The sequence below is a fragment of the Lathyrus oleraceus genome, chromosome 3, assembly GCF_024323335.1.
Source record: "Lathyrus oleraceus cultivar Zhongwan6 chromosome 3, CAAS_Psat_ZW6_1.0, whole genome shotgun sequence".
Taxonomy (NCBI): domain Eukaryota; kingdom Viridiplantae; phylum Streptophyta; class Magnoliopsida; order Fabales; family Fabaceae; genus Lathyrus; species Lathyrus oleraceus.
The window spans coordinates 32,221,143-32,237,686 of NC_066581.1; the positions used below are offsets into that span (position 1 = coordinate 32,221,143).

At 36.8% G+C, this 16,544-nt stretch overlaps 1 non-coding gene across 1 annotated transcript; it reads right to left on the bottom strand.

Moving 5' to 3' along the window:
- Window positions 1-15,606: 15,606 nt before the first annotated feature.
- On the bottom strand, window positions 15,607-15,713 carry LOC127133443 (small nucleolar RNA R71). Its single transcript, XR_007807416.1, has one exon. It is a non-coding gene; the product is annotated as a small nucleolar RNA R71 (small nucleolar RNA).
- Between the last annotated feature and the right edge of the window lie 831 nt (window positions 15,714-16,544).

Sequence of the window (16,544 nt, forward strand, 5' to 3'; positions counted from 1 at the left end):
AGTCCTTTGCATAGAGAATGTTGCCTAAACTCTAAGTCCAATTGTCTCAGATCAAACCAACAGTCAACAGGAGATATTTTTTTAGGGTTTTTATTCTTATTATGTACATTAATGGTCAAAGACCACACAAACAAAAAATATACACAAACAAGATATATAACAAAATATGGTCCAAGTGGACAAAGTGAAAATGACATTAACATAAACAATAAGAATGGTATGAATAATGGCAAATGAATAAGGCTTAAAAATTAAATTGCATTAAGAGTAAATGAATTGAAATTAAATGTTAGTTGTTAATGAGTTAGAAGTTAGTATTGCTTTTGCTTTGCTTTTGTTTTAAGTCATTCTTTAAAGAACACTTAACCCACTTATCACAAGCATGAATTCTTGAACCAAGAAATCTTCCAAAGGAAGGAAAAAATGCAAAGTTTCCACACAATACCATGAAAGAGGGGAGACTTACAATCTCACTAACTAGAATGCCATGCCTTTTGTTTCAAAATTTAGCGCTATGTTAAGCAATCGTAATTGGACTTATGTAGAAGTCACGACTATTTGAGGCCGGGCAATAGAATTTTGGTATTAATGCATGTTAGGGACATAGTATGATGAACTATGCTCATGAAAAATACCACACCCAAAAAAGAATATGCAAAGTGGGGGGCCTAATCTCATCCACACTTATGTTGATTTTGCAATCAATTAGCCTTAGGATATAGAGATATCATAGGTCCATGACATGAATGCATAAAGAAGGGAAATGAGATAAAGAGGGAGGGAAAATGGATCAAACTCAAATTGGACAAAGGAGTACTTTTACCAAATTAAGATCATTCATTCATTTTGGGTGATGGAATGTACATTCCATCAATCCCCTAAATCCAATGCTCTTAACCTAACAAAGTCAAATTAACTTTGACCAAGGCCTAACAACACAAGTCAAACTTACAAAGTCAATCAAAATGGCTCTACACAATTTATTTGGCATTTATTCAATTAAAAATACTAAAAATAATACATTAAATTAAATATGGTTGGTCAATTTCCTAAAACCTCATCAAAATACTAAAGAAATGGCCATGAGATTTATCATAGGTCAAACAAGGTGAAAGGACCTTGGAGAAAACATTTCAGAATTTTTGGAAACTTAAAAGTATTTTTAAACATTTAAAAATATTCACAAAATCAATTAAATCATGAAAAATATTAATAATGATCCAAAAAATAATTTTAATTCAGAAAATGAAAGAAGATTTTATTTAAATTTTTTTGGTGAAACTCTCATATTTTTTGGATCTATATTAAAATTAATATGAATTAATGAAAATCAAAAGAATAAAAATTAAAATCAGAAAATTAAAAAAACGTGGACCACTTGATCTGCCTCATTAATTGAGGTGGCAAATCAAGTGATTGAGCGCGCACGTTCCATGATGCGCTTGAGTCAACTGATCACACGCCTGGTAATCAATATGTACGCTCCTGATTAAAACATTTCAAACTCATCTAATGTGTACAGATTGAAGAAAGCCCTATATGGTTTGAAACAAGCTCATAGGGCTTGGTATGAGAGACTCACAGTGTTCCTCACTAACAATGGATACAGGAAGGGAGGTATTGACAAGACCCTATTTGTTAAGAATCAAGGAGGAAAACTCATGGTGGCTCAAATATATGTGGATGATATTGTGTTTGGTGGGATGTCAGATCAGATGGTCGAAGATTTTGTTAGACAAATGCAGTCTGAGTTTGAGATGAGCCTTGTTAGAGAGCTGACCTATTTTCTTGCCCTACAAGTCAAGCAGATGGAAGATTCTATCTTTCTATCTCAAAGCAAATATGCCGAAAATATTGTTAAGAAGTTTGGCATGGAGAATGCAAGTCATAAAAGAACACTTGCTCCTAGACATTTGAAAGTCTCCAAAGATGAAAATGGTGTTAGTGTATATCAAAGTCTATACAGAAGCATAATAGGAAGTCTGCTATATCTCACAGAAAGCAGACCTGACATTGCATTTGCTGTAGGTGTTTGTGCTAGATATCAAGCTGAACCAAAAGTCAGTCACATAAACCAAGTGAAGAGAATACTGAAATATCTCAATGGCACCAGTGACTATGGGATATTATATACTCATGGATCTGGATCTATGCTGACTTGTTACTGTGATGCTGACTGGGTTGGAAGTGCTGATGATAGGAAAAGCACATCAGGAGGATGTATCTTCTTAGGGAACAACCTGATATCATGGTTTAGTAAGAAACAAAATTGTGTGTCCATATCCACTGCTGAAGCTGAATATATAGCAACTGGGAGTAGTTGTTCTCTACTGGTTTGGATGAAACAAATGTTGACTGAATACAATGTCACACAAGATGTCATGACATTGTACTGTGACAACCTGAGTGCTATAAATATTTCCAAGAATCCTATTCAGTACAGCAGGACAAAGCACATTAATATTCGCCATCACTTTATTAGAGAACTAGTGGAAGAGAAAATCATAGCCTTGGAGCATGTTACTACTAAATTTCAATTAGCTGACATATTTACAAAGGCTTTGGATGCTAATCAGTTTGAATGTTTAAGAGGGAAATTAGGGATTTGTATCCATGAGAATTTATAACAATTAATTTGGAGTGGAAAAGATAATAAAAATATTGTCTGGCCACTTAATAGAAAGTGCCCCACTTATGGTAAATTATTACCTAGTATTGGAACTACCATCTATACCATTTTCACACGCAACCTCAGCACAACCACTTCCATCTTCATCAAACTGTATCGACCATCTCTGCTAGGGCAACAAAAATATTTTCACAAGCTCAACAAGATGTCACAACATCCTTCATCTTTTGGTTCGAAACCTACTCACAAAGCAAGAACACCCTCCATAGATTTTCTGGATGAAGACATATTGGAAGTTATTCCTCTTTCATTCATCCCAGGCGACGCCCCTGGTCTATCTTCCACTGCAGGAAATACTGAAGGTAACAATTCTGATAACCCTCCCTCTAAGGATGACATGCATTATACTGATCGTGTCATTAGGAATCTGGTCACAAGGATCCTAAATGAAGGACACTCAGTCAAGGGAGTTTCGACTCCTCTGTCTAGAAGGGAACCCTCAACTGAGGTGGAACCTCAAAATGAGAAAGATGATGATTCATCTAGGTCAGAGAAAGATATTGCTGCAAAAGGACTATGTTCTTTAGGGAAAACCTTGCCTAGTAAGAAACCTGTAGATGCTTCTCAGTCTAAGAAGCATGACTCTGCTGAGAAGGTGATTGATTTGGAAGAAGAGAGCTCAGATGAGGAAGATGATACCTTGCTTCATCACTTGAAGCCAAGTGTTGCAAAGAGAATGAAGACCAGGAAAGGCAGGTCTGTGGTTGAGATGATGACAGCCAGAACTAGTAAGAAGGCTGCTGCTGTAGGTCCTTCAAAGTCATGGAGTAAAGTGGAGGTCAAGAAGAGAAAGGTCAGAGAAAGTTCTGATTCAGAGGATGATGTTGAAGACGATGTCCCAGACATCTCTCCTGTCAAAAAGAAAACTGTTAGAAAGTCCTCTGCCAAGGTTGCTGCTGTGCATTTGGATAACATTTCCTTCCATCTGGAAGATGGTGCATCCAAGTGGAAATTTGTAATACAAAGGGGAGTTGCTATGGAAAGAGGACTAGGAAAGCATGTTGTGGAAGTGAAGGAGGTTATGGAGTTGATCAATTCTGCTGGTTTAATGAAAACAGTTAGTGCATTACCCCAATGTTTTGAAGGTCTTGTTAAGGAGTTTGTGGTGAACATCCTGGAGGATATTGCTGACAAGAACAACAAAGAGTTTTGCAAAGTGTTTGTTAGAGGAAGGTGTGTGAAGTTCTCCCCAGCTGTGATCAATAAGTTCCTAGGAAGAGGAACAGAAGGAGCTGTTGAATTAGAGGCCACAGACAATGAAGTCTATAGGATAATCACTGCTGGACAAGTCAAGGAATGGCCAAGCAAAAAGCATCTCTCTGCTGGCAAATTAATTGTAAAATATGCTATCTTGCATAAGATAGGGTCAGCCAACTGGGTACCAACAAACCACATCTCAACAATCTCTAATGCTCTTGGAAGGATAATATATGCTATTGGAACCAGGCTCAAATTTGATTATGGAAGGTTCATGTTTGAACAAATTGTTAGACATGCTTCCACAAATGCAGTGAAGCTGCCAATTTCCTTTCCCTCAATTATTTGTGGGATAATTCTAAGCTAGGAACCTTGTATTTTAAGCACAAGTGATATCCCCAGTAGAAGAAAGCCTCCATTGTCAGTTTATTATAAGTTATTTGAAGGCAGTCATGTCAATGACATTGTCATGACATCTGCAATGAAGAAGCCAACCTCTCAAGGTGGCCTGATTGCTGAATTGAAAGAGATCTGTAAGGAATTGGAGACTGGGATTAGGGTGGCTAAGGCTAGGAAAGAGGCTTTAGAGGTTCTAATTAATAGCTTGGAGCAAGGAGATATGGATAATGTTGGTGAAGCCAAGGAAACAGATGCCCACACCTCAAGTGAGAGGTCTGAATCTCAAGATCAATCTAGTGGTAGTTCTGGATCTGAAGGTGAAAAAGATGCTACCTCCTCAGACTGAGTTATGTTGAAGATGGTCCCCCTGTTATAATGATGTGTGTTCTGGATGCTTGGATGCTTTGATGCTTTGATGCTTGTTGTTTAATGTTTGTAGTTTTTTTTGGGCTCTTTGTGAGTTCTCTGGATTTCTGTTTATCTCAGCTCATTTAGCTGTGTATAATTATGGTTCTGTACCACCTGACATTTTGTTTTAACATTTTATATGTTATAACATCCTTTGTGACATTCTCTGCTGGACTGATTGACATTTATTTTGTCTAATTGGTCTCTTTGGTCTATTTTGACTAAAAAGGGGGAGAAGTTAATATGTGGAGAGTTGCAGTTAATATGTGGAGAGTTGCAGTTAATATGTGTTGAAGTAGCTAGGCTAAGCAAATGACAGCTAATGTTGAACAGAATAACGTTTTGTGTTGTACAGGTGATGTTGAAGGAGATGTCAGAAGGTGATTCTGAATGTTACAGGTGTTGTTGAAGGAGATGTCTGTGTTGAACAGACTTAGGGGGAGAAGAAACACATATGTGCTTAAAATGTGTTTATTGTGTGTTTATTACTAGTTGCTATTATAGCTAGTAATTGTGTTGTTATTGCTTTTGCTGCTGCTTAACTGCTGATATGTTTTTACTCTTGTGAACAAATGGACTGATATATGTTTTAGCCAAAATTTGTCGAAGGGGGAGTTTGTTGGTTCTTGTGTTGGCAGCAATTTTGGGAAAACCTAGAGTGTTAACAAGTTGTCACATGTGGTGTCCTGACATAAGATATCATGTACCTACTGGATGTTTAAAATGTGATTACGAAGGATTTTACTGAGATGTCAGACCCGATGTCATGACATCTGTATACAGAACATTTAGTCTGAAGCTTATGTATTAGGTGATTGCGTTTTTAATGCTAATCTGTGTATGATTGATGAGATGATTGAACACGCTATCAATCAGTAATTACAACGAGATTAACTTATTTTCCAAAGAGATCTAATCAACTGTCATGAGAAGATATGACTGGAAAATAGTTTTAGGGTTTTATGATGTCCAAGCCTAGTCAAATGCTTCTATAAAAAAGACATGGAAAACCTGATTTGATACACAAGAAATAACGAACGAAATATTGAGAGAGAATAAGGGTTTAAGTCTTGTGTGGTCGTGTGAATTGTAAGCCATTCAATTCATCCATAGATGATTGAATTGGTTTGATTTTTGAGTTGTAATTTGTCACTCTAAGCTTTTAAGCATGAGTGTGTGTCTACTTGATTGAAGTTGTTAAGTAAGATCAAGTATGTGTCTTTGAAGAGTGTCTTCTTTTCATTGTAATTCTTGTTTTATATCACTGTTGTGATTGAGGGGGAGTGAGTGGGGTCTCATATCTAAGAGTTCTTAGGTAGAAGTCACACGGGTAGAGATTAGGTGAAAAGACTGTAACTTGAGGTTATTTACTGAGAGTCTTTGAACTGATTCTATTTATTGGATTTCCTTCCTGGCTTGGTAGCCCCTAGACGTAGGTGAGTTTGCACCGAATTGGGTTAACAATTGCTTGTGTCTCTTGCATTACTGTTCTTTATCTTTTATCCTATTTGTATTGTTCAGATATTAGTGTCGTGACATTACCTTTGACATCTCAAGTCTGATACCAAAATTTTAGGATCTCAAGCCAACTTGTTAAGGACTACTCCACACAAGTCGAACATGACTATACTGTCCTCTTATCTTAATTGCACTCAAGTTTGGGTTAGAACGTATCTCACCACTCAGAGATCACCAAGCATAACAAAAAGATTATATCACACAAACAAATATACATACATCAAATATACAATTATATACACACAATAAAGTAGGCTAAACCCACCGGAGACTACTCCCTAGCAGAGTCGCCACTTAATTTTTGTAGCGGTAAATTCATGATCGTCAAGCTATGGGTAAGCAAGACATCAAATAACAAGAGTCGCCACCACGCATTTATTGTTTCCAAAGGAAAATGGAAAAGTACGAACAAAACCAACAAATAAGAAGTTTTCAAATCAAAACTAATAAAATGCCAGAGATTATAGGTAAGGGGGTTGGTTACACAAAGGGAAGCTGTTAGCACCCAAAGTGTCCTAGGTACCCATAGGGAGCCCTTTCTTATGTGCATATGTGTTTTTGTACAAATGATGTTTACAAATAAATAGAATGAATGGATGAGAAAAGAATTCATTAATTATATTTTTGTGTTTGACTAGACCTTCAAACTTCTGCCTATGTACCAACATAAAAATGAGGGATCAAAACCTCGTAGTTCGTGGTATAAATTTCAAAGTGGATACATTGATTTTTAATAAAAATTAAGTTTGAAAGGCAGAAAGGACTAAAATGGCTTGAATGAGTTAGTTATTTTTGGCTTTTGAAAATTTTAAGTCAAGTATAATTAAGTATATTTACAAGTTTGATTAAGAAAAGAAATTTGAAAATGCAATGGCATAAGACCAAAGTTTCGAGTTTGCAAGATGGTCTATGTTTAGAAAACAAGCATAAGCAAAGAAGTTTTTTAAAAGTTGGGAGAGATTTTGAAAGTAAAGAAGTGGGGAGGAGATGAAGAGACTAATCCTAAGCATAAATTTAAAAGTTGAGAGTTGAAAAGATCTGACCAATGGGATGCAATCCAATAGACAAGAATGTCATATAGAAACACAAATTCCCTTGGCCATTAGAATCAAGCAACAAACAATGCACAAAATATCAACTTGAAGAGCAAGGTATCAAATAAAGATAGCCACATCCAAGCTATAGTATGATGCATGTTAATGCATGTTAGAGACATAGTATGATGAACTATGTTCATGAAACATACCAAACACAAAAAAGAATATGCAAAGTGGGGGGCCTAATATCATCCACACTTATGTCGATTTTGCAATCAACTAGCCTTAGGATATAGAGATATCATAGGTCCATGACATGAATGCATAAAGAAGGGAATTGAGATGAAGAGGGAGGGGAAATGGATCAAACTCAAATTGGACAAAGGAGGACTTTTACCAAATTAAGATCATTCATTCATTTTGGGAGATGGAATGTACATTCCATCAATCCCCTAAATCCAACGATCTTAACCTAACAAAGTCAAATCAACTTTGACCAAGCCCAACAACACTAGTCAAACTTACAAAGTCAATCAAAATGGCTCTACATAATTTATTTGTCATTTATTCAATTAAAAATACTAAAAATAATACATTAAATTAAATATGGTTGGTCAATTTCCTAAAACCTCATCAAAACACCAAAGAAATGACCATGAGATTTATCATAGGCCAAACAAGGCCAAAGGACCTTGGAGAAAAAATTTCAAAATTTTTGGAAACTTAAAAGTATTTTTAAACAATTGAAAATATTCTCAAAATCAATTAAATCATGAAAAATATTAATAATGATCCAAAAGATAATTTTAATTCAGAAAATGAAAGAATATTTTATTTAAATTTTTTCGGTGAAACTCTCATATTTTTGGATCAATATTAAAATTAATATGAATTAATGAAAATCAAAGGAATAAAAATTAAAATAAAAAAACAAAAAAAACGTGGACCTCTTGATCTGCCTCATTAATTGAGGTGGCAGATCAAGTGATTGAGTGCGCGCGTTCCATGATGCGCTTGAGTCAACTGATCACACGCCTGGTAATCAATATGTACGCTCCTGATTAAATCATTTCAAACTCATCTAATGGCTCTGGACCACGCCACATCATTGCCGGAGCAAAGTGTCGGTCGTTTTCTCAGGCGACCTTGGCCGGACTGGTTCGTTCTTCAGCACATCATAAATGAAAAAAGAGGACATGATCTTAAACAAAAAATGGCGTAGATCATGAATCTGACCTTAATTTTAACTAACTCCAAATATATAGAGAGATATGTAGAGTTGAATTTTGAGGTGTGTCAACTGAGTTGCTTCGATTTGACCTCAAAGCAACTCAATCTTCTTGCCTACATTGGTAGGACTTCAAACAACCAAAGATCCAAGAGAATTTATGAGGATTGAGAGAGAATCAAAGATAAGAAAAATCTGGAAAATTACCTTCAATGCTGTGCAAAATTAGATCTCTCTTGCTTCAATTCGTGCTAGATCTTGCTTATGGAGCTTGTGGAAGTGGCTTAAGAACAATGCTAGGCTTTGGATCCTGGAGTTTTTGAATCTCCAAACAGTGAGATTCAAACTCAAATTTCAAATGAAATTTCTTAGGTTTTCCTTTGAATTGAGAGGGTTTGAAGAGTTGGGGGCAAAGTTGACGCAGAAGGTCCTTTGAATTGAGCATAGGGCCCCTCTATTTATAGCAAAATGAAGTGTTATTTGCACACTTGAAAAATGTCCAAATTTGGTAATGCAACACACATGCTTGCATGGGCGTGTACAGGCCCATGAAGCAATCCAATTAAGTCTATAATCAACTGAAATAAGGTCTGAATGAAGCTTGAGTGTCAAGGCAAAGTTATTTGATCATTTGAAGCTTGAATCTTGCCAACTGATACATGCCTGTTAACACCATGCACAGACCTATCAAACTTAGTCCAAAATGAATGAATTAGGACTCTTGGGAAAGCTTAGATCAAGAGGAACAAATCTTATGTTGAACACTTTTTCATTTGGAACTTGTATCATGGTGAATTTTGAGGTGGATGTTTGGGTTGAAAAAACTTCTAAGTGTCAAGTCCCATATTCAATTATTCCACCTTGCTTAACTTCTTATGTGAACTCCAAATGAGGAAAGTGTCTTCATCAAAGTTGTAGATCTTTCAAAGACCTTCAAAAAGGTTACAAATTTGACATCATTTATATTTAGGATGAGTGAGTTATGCATTTCTGAAGTTGAGGAAAATCACTTGTTCAATGGTATTGGTCCAAATGACCTATAATGTATCCTCATATCACATGCTAATAAAATTTGATTTAGATCTCACTCCAAACATAAAAGTTTAAGTAGACACATTGAATTTGATTTTTCAACTTGGAAATATTCCATATAAAAAAATTGAGCAAGTTATGGCCTTGGGAAGTTGACTTTCAAATTAGGGTTTAGACAAAATGACCTATAATGTTTCGACATAGAAGGTGACTTTCCAAGCAAAATTAGCTCTAGACCTAAAAATGAAAGTTGTTTGTAATGTCATTTAAAGTAACTTTTCGCATGGAATCATTTTCATATGAGGAAAAGTGTAGGAGATAGGGTCTACGGGGACCCAGTTTTGATCAGATGAATCCATCTGGCCAACCACTATCAACCAACTTGCTAACTTGCAATTCTATTGACTTTTTAGGCTCATGGTAGATCATATATACATAATATGATGTAAATTGAAGTGTCCCTTGAGAAATTTGATCAATTGGTGAGGAAGCTTGTTGAAGAAGTTACTCAAGATACCCAGATAAACTAGGGTTTCCAAGGCAAACCAATTCCAAACTCTTGAAGAAATCTTGATCAAAATAACATGTAGAGATCATTGGGACTCATATATGATGCTTATAGACATTGTGGATCATTTATTGGTTGTGCTATTAGCAATGATGGTCTTAAACCCTAGATGTGAACATGATAGATCAATGGTGATCATGCCTTACCTACAAAAGAGTTAGGCAAATACAAAGACATAATTTTGGTATTTTGGTTAGTAAAATGATAATATACAAGTATGATACAATCACATGGTGCTTGGTGATCTCTCCCAAAAGAAACCCAATGAAAGCGGGGTAAGAAGGATGCCAAGGTATGATCCCAATGCTAATGCATATGATGAGATATCATGAGGGATCTTAGGGTCAAAATTTGGGTCTTACAGGATCCATATATGATACTTAGAGCCAATGTAAGCCTTTTCTTGATTGAGCTATTTGTAATAAGGGTCTTAAACCCTATATATGAGCTTGATAGATCAAAGGTGAACATGTGCACTACCTACAAATGAGTTACACTATACAATGGCATATTTTTGGTATTTTGGTAAGTAAATAATGAAAAACAAAGTATGATACAATCAAATGGTGCTTGGTGATCTGTCCCAATGCAAACCTAATGAATGAGGGTTAAGGAGGATACCAAGGTGTGATCACAATGCTTATGCATATGATGAGAATATCATGAGGGAGCTTAGGGTCAAAATTGGGGTCTTACAGCTGCCCCGATTTAAGGACATTCTTGCTGAGGAGGTGAAGGTTAAAATCTTCGTATCGACTCAGTAGAATGAGTTTAAATAACAACATATCGAAACAAAATTTGGTCCCTAAGAGACCTCATGATGCATATGAAATGAATGTTAAAAATAATCTTTGTGGGGAAAAGTTGCCACAAAGGAAACGAATCCGGAGAGACGAAAGTCCGCAGGAGTATAATGCATTCCATAAGGAAAAACTCACTGGGGAGACCGAAACTCTGGGGGGAAATGTTGTGCATAGGCCAGGCTACGACTTTAAAACTACTGGGGGGACTCGAGGGATTCAACAAAAATAAATTTGTGGAAAGATTCAGTCGGGAATAAAAGGAAAAATCCTGCAGGGGAAACGGGTAAATCATAACAAAGCAGAAATACTCGAACCAAGCAAGACACGACGGTTTCACTAAGGAAATATGCACTCAAACTCAACTGGGGAAGAACTGATCTTCAACACAGGATGAACAGAAGTATATTATCCGCTACCGGTTATTGGGTAAGGAGATAACATAATCTGACAGAGAGGACATTCATTACCGATTAGGGTAAACATATCAAGGATGACTCGCCGAGGGAAAAAATGAGGTGTATCCATTACCAGTTACTAGGTAAGAATAACCTGTTAGGGAAAAGCCAAATAGGATTTACAACTACCGGTTACTGGGCAGAAGACCACAAAGACAGAGAATATCCGTCACAGATTAAAGTGAACATATCAAGATTAGACTTAAAGGGGAAGAATATTCGTCATCGGTTAAGATGAACATATCAAGGATAGACTCACCTGGGGGATATTAGGAAGGATATTCGTCACCGATTAAGATGAACATATCAAGGATAAATCGCCTAAAAAAGTAGGAATTATATCTATCGGTTACTGGATAGAAAACCAAAAAGAGAATATTTGTCACTGGTTAGGATGAACATATCAAGGATAGACTCAGAGGGGAGAAATAGGAATTATATCTATCAGTTATTGGATAGAATATCGAAAATAGAGTATCTGTCACTAATTAAAGTGAACATATCAAGGATAAACTCTAAGGGGAAGCAGGATTTACAACTACCGGTTACTGGGCAGCAGACCGCAAAGAAGAGGAAATTTGTCATCGATTAGGATGAACATATCAAGGATTAACCTTCTAGGGATCCAAATAGGGATTACAACTACCTTTTTACTGGGTAGAATACCAAAGAGAGAATATTTGTCACCGGTTAAGATGAACATATCAAGGATAGACTCAAAGTAGGGGAAGAAAATATCCATCACCGGTTAAGATGAACATAACAAGGATAAACTTCCTGGGAGACGTGAAAACAAATCCGCTGGGGAGAAAAGGGTTACTTTTGTCGGATATTGGGGCAGAAGTGAAATACTTGCAAATTAAGAAGAATGTTACCAGTTAATGGGTAATAGACTCTCAAAGGGACCAAAAACATATATCTAGGTAAGATCTAGAAAGAAACGGTTAATGAAAGACTCAACCCAATGAGGATATAACTCAGGGGGAGTGGTTCCATCCAAATAATCTACTGGGGAGGAAGATAAAATAATAATCATACACGAGGAAATAACTCAGTGGGGAAATGAGAAAGGTTAAATTCTTTCTACTTAATGGGCTGACACTCTACAATTGAAAGAGGACAGACATACCAAATCTGCGTGGGGGAAAAAAAGATACCACCATAGCAGAGGATCAGAGAAATAATGAATCACAAAGTGCATGAAATTTATGAATATATATGTATATGTGTATGTATATATGATGATTATGCTGACAAAACGATCACAAAGGATACAAATGTCACTGGTCTGAATCATCGATACAATTCTCAGCCAATCCTCATAGGAGGGAAACATCTGCTGGAGAGAAAAGGGTGCAAAGGAATGCACAAGAATCATCCACCTTCCAGGCTCAACTCTGGCTAGGGAAAAGGAAAAGGTTTGCCAAAAACCTGCACTATCAACTCTGTGGGGAATTTTAGGTCAACACCATATCAAATGGGAGACAACCTTGCAAAGGATCGAAAATACTGCTCAAGAGTCAAGGCTAACAGAGGTTAGGGATAACTCTGATGGCCACTTGCAGGGAAACAAAATTTGTCGAACTGTGCAAACTGCTGCGATAACGCGCCTACAACTCGAGGGAGGAAAATACAAACTTAGCTGGGGAAACCAACAAAACTCAGCTGGAGATGCTGAAAAGCTGTTGGGGAAGAAATAGAGATCACGCCAACTGCTTGTGGAAAAACCAACAATGCTTCGCATTTTAGGGCTTACCTGTTCTCGGACCGCTGTGGACATCCCTTAATGAAAGCGATTGCTCTTCAAAAATTAATTGCATTTATTATTTAAGAAAACATGATTTTTTTTATTTTAAAACTTTAATTTCAAAAATGATCACAATAAAATTTAATTCTATTTAGCTAAATAAATAAGAGTAGAAACAATTGGATAAAACCTCAACTTTATTTGATAGGATGGTAGTATGTAAATGATAAGACTCCATAGATCTTTACAAAAGTTGAAAAATGGTAATTTACATGGAAAAAGGGCTACATTGAATACAATGATCACTAGTACTTTGATAACACTGAAATTTACCGTATTTTCGACTCCGATTTCACATGCATTCTAGTTGTTTTATTATCATTTTGTTGTGTTATTGCTATGTTTTCCTTTGTTTTCAGGTTTTTACTTTAATCGGAGCCCCGATCGAGAAAAGGAGCCAAAAGCCCTAAAAATCAGCATTTTGTACTTATGGCCTACCCCATGGCGGGCGCCACAGACCCTGCCATGACGTGTCCAAGCTCAACTTCCCTCAACTCCCACGTTCCCCACTACCTCCACTAAGGCGCCTCAGATTGGCCTTGTGGCGGGCGCCATGGCCTTGTGGCGAGCGCCATAAGAGGAAAGTAGTTTCCCTCCCATTTTCAAGTTTAAGGGCATCCAAGTCATTTCCATTTTTTTACTTGCTTATAAATAGAAACTCGAATTCACTTTTACAATCATCCAAACTTAGAGCAGAGGCAAACTTAGAGCAACTTTGTTTCACTTAGGCATATATTCAGTATTTTAAAGTGGTAATAGCTTCGAATTGGAGTGTTACCACAATTATGTAATCGAGTCTGTGATAGAGTCTGTAATCGAGTTTGGAGCACTTTGGAAGGAAGTTAATCCTGCCGCCATTTTCATTTCCGCTTTGCAATTTATTCAACCCTCCGATTGGAGTAGGTTTTTATTACTTGCCTTTATCTTATTTATTTTCCCACACTCGCTTTACTTTGTTTATTTCCCGCACTCGCTTTACTTTATTTATTTCCCTCACTCGCTTTACTTTATTTATTTCCTCGCACTCGCTTTAAATTATTTACTTCCCGCACTCGCTTTAAATTATTTACTTTCCGCACTCGCACTACTTTTATTTATTTTAATGCACTTTTACTTTACCATGTCTAGCTAAATTTATAAGGTTAGAATGTAAGGATCGTAATTGAACCAGTAATCCGTAAATTTTTTTGTAGAAACACTTAAGGGCTATTTTAACTTTCAACTTAAGTTTTCCCGCACTTCAATTCTGTTGGGTAAGATCGAAAGTCGTCCAACGTCTATTTAAACTTAATTGTTTTTAACTATTTCAAAAACAGCGAAAGCGCTTTGTTTAGTTCATTAGGAGTTTTTAACATTAAGAAGAAAAGAGATTTTAAAACTATTTTCGGACGCGTTTATAAGTTTAGAGTCTGGTTCTTAAGAACCTCTTTTGGTTAAGAAATCCAGGTTATAATACTTTTCAACTCAGTCAAGATACTATATTTCTTAAAAATAGGTTTACTACTCTAACGCAATGCGCGCCTTTTTATAAGTGACAATAAGAGGGTTTGATTAGGGAGTTCAACTCGGTTCTGAATACGCGAAAGCGACAGTTCCTGTTAAATTAGTTCTTTTCAAAGTAGGAAACACTGCCCGTAAGTAGCTCTATTAGCAAGTACTTGGATTATCAATCGATTACGTGAATTACATTCGACCCTGTCTTTATTAATTAAATTTATTTCAATACTTTACTTTTCATTGCACACTCTAAAAAAACACCTATTTTGATCGCCTTTGATAAACACCATAACAATAGATAATGATAGATTGACACTTGGTCTCTGTGGATTCGACAATCTTTTATATTACTCTAACGCGTTCGTATACTTGCGAAAAGCACGCATCAAGTTTTTGGCGTCGTTGCCGGGGACTAGTTTCGTCAAATTTCATTTTCCTGTTGTTATATCGTTTAGACTTAGGCTATTTACCTCCGATCAATGCGAAGAACTCGCAGCACCGGAAGTTTAAGCTTAGTATACCCTCTGGCGGAACCTGAACGTTACGCTCGCGCACGTTTATTCTTTCATAGAATTAAGAGAGCTATGGTTGAAGATCAAAACCAAAGACCTCTTAAGGACTTCGCTCAACCATCTAATGAAGAACCTAGTTCTAGTATAGTAAACCCAACCATCCTAACTAATAATTTTGAACTTAAACCATCCCTGTTGCAACTAGTGCAACAGAGAAAATTCGCGGGTCTCGCTACTGAGAACCCAAACCAACATTTAAAAATATTTCTTCAATTAGCAGACACTTTTAAAACCAATGGAGCTTCTCCTGAGGCAATACGTTTAAGATTATTTCCTTTTTCCCTTAGAGATAAAGCCCTATCATGGTTAGATTCCCTTCCACCCAATTCCATTACGACTTAGGATAACCTTAGAAGAGTTTTTCTTGCTAGATATTTTCCCCTGAGTAAGACCGCCGTTCTTCGAAACCATATAACTAGATTTACCCAAAACCAAGGAGAATCGCTGTTCGAAGCTTGGGAGAGATATAAAGAGTTGTTACGAGCATGCCCACATCATGGTTTAGAAAATTGGTTAATCATTCAAACCTTCTATGATGGACTTCATTACAACACAAAGATGACCATCGACGCTGCCGTAGGCGGTGCTCTGATGAACAAACCTTATCCTGAAGCTAGTGCCCTCCTCGAAGATATGGCTCAAAACCATCAATCATGGGGAGTCGAACGAGCGACAGTTGAGAAGAAGGAAGCCCAAGAAGGAGTGCATGAACTAAGCTCTATAGACATGATGCAAGCTAAAATGGACGCATTAGCCCTTAAAGTCGAGCATATGTGCATAAACCCGAATACTATAGCCGCAGTTTCGTCGGATTGTGAAATATGTGGAACCAAAGGACACCAATCTGCAGAATGCAGTCTATTAAACGAAACCCACTCTGAGCAAGTGAACTACACCCAAGGGAACCCATATTTGAATACCTAAAACCCTGGATGGAGGAATCACTCGATCTTCTCCTATAAAAACAATAACCCTATTCAAAATAATGCACCTCCGAGACCTAGTTATCAAGCCCCAAGATCAAATCAACCTATGCAACCTGTACCACCAAAGCCGAGCCTTGAGAAAATTATGGAAAATTTTATCACCGCTCAAACCCAACAAAACAAGGAGTTCATGAACCAAAACATTCATGTTAACGAATTGATTACTCAGTTAGGAACGAAGGTTGACCAAATAGTTACTCATACCAAGATGCTTGAAACCCAGATCTCTCAGGTAGCTTTAAACCAAGCCCCTCAGACGACATTTGGAGGACAATTCCCTGGACAACCTCAACAAAATCCGAGAGGACAAGCCAATGCCATTATCCTACGAAGTGGGAACGCTTATGA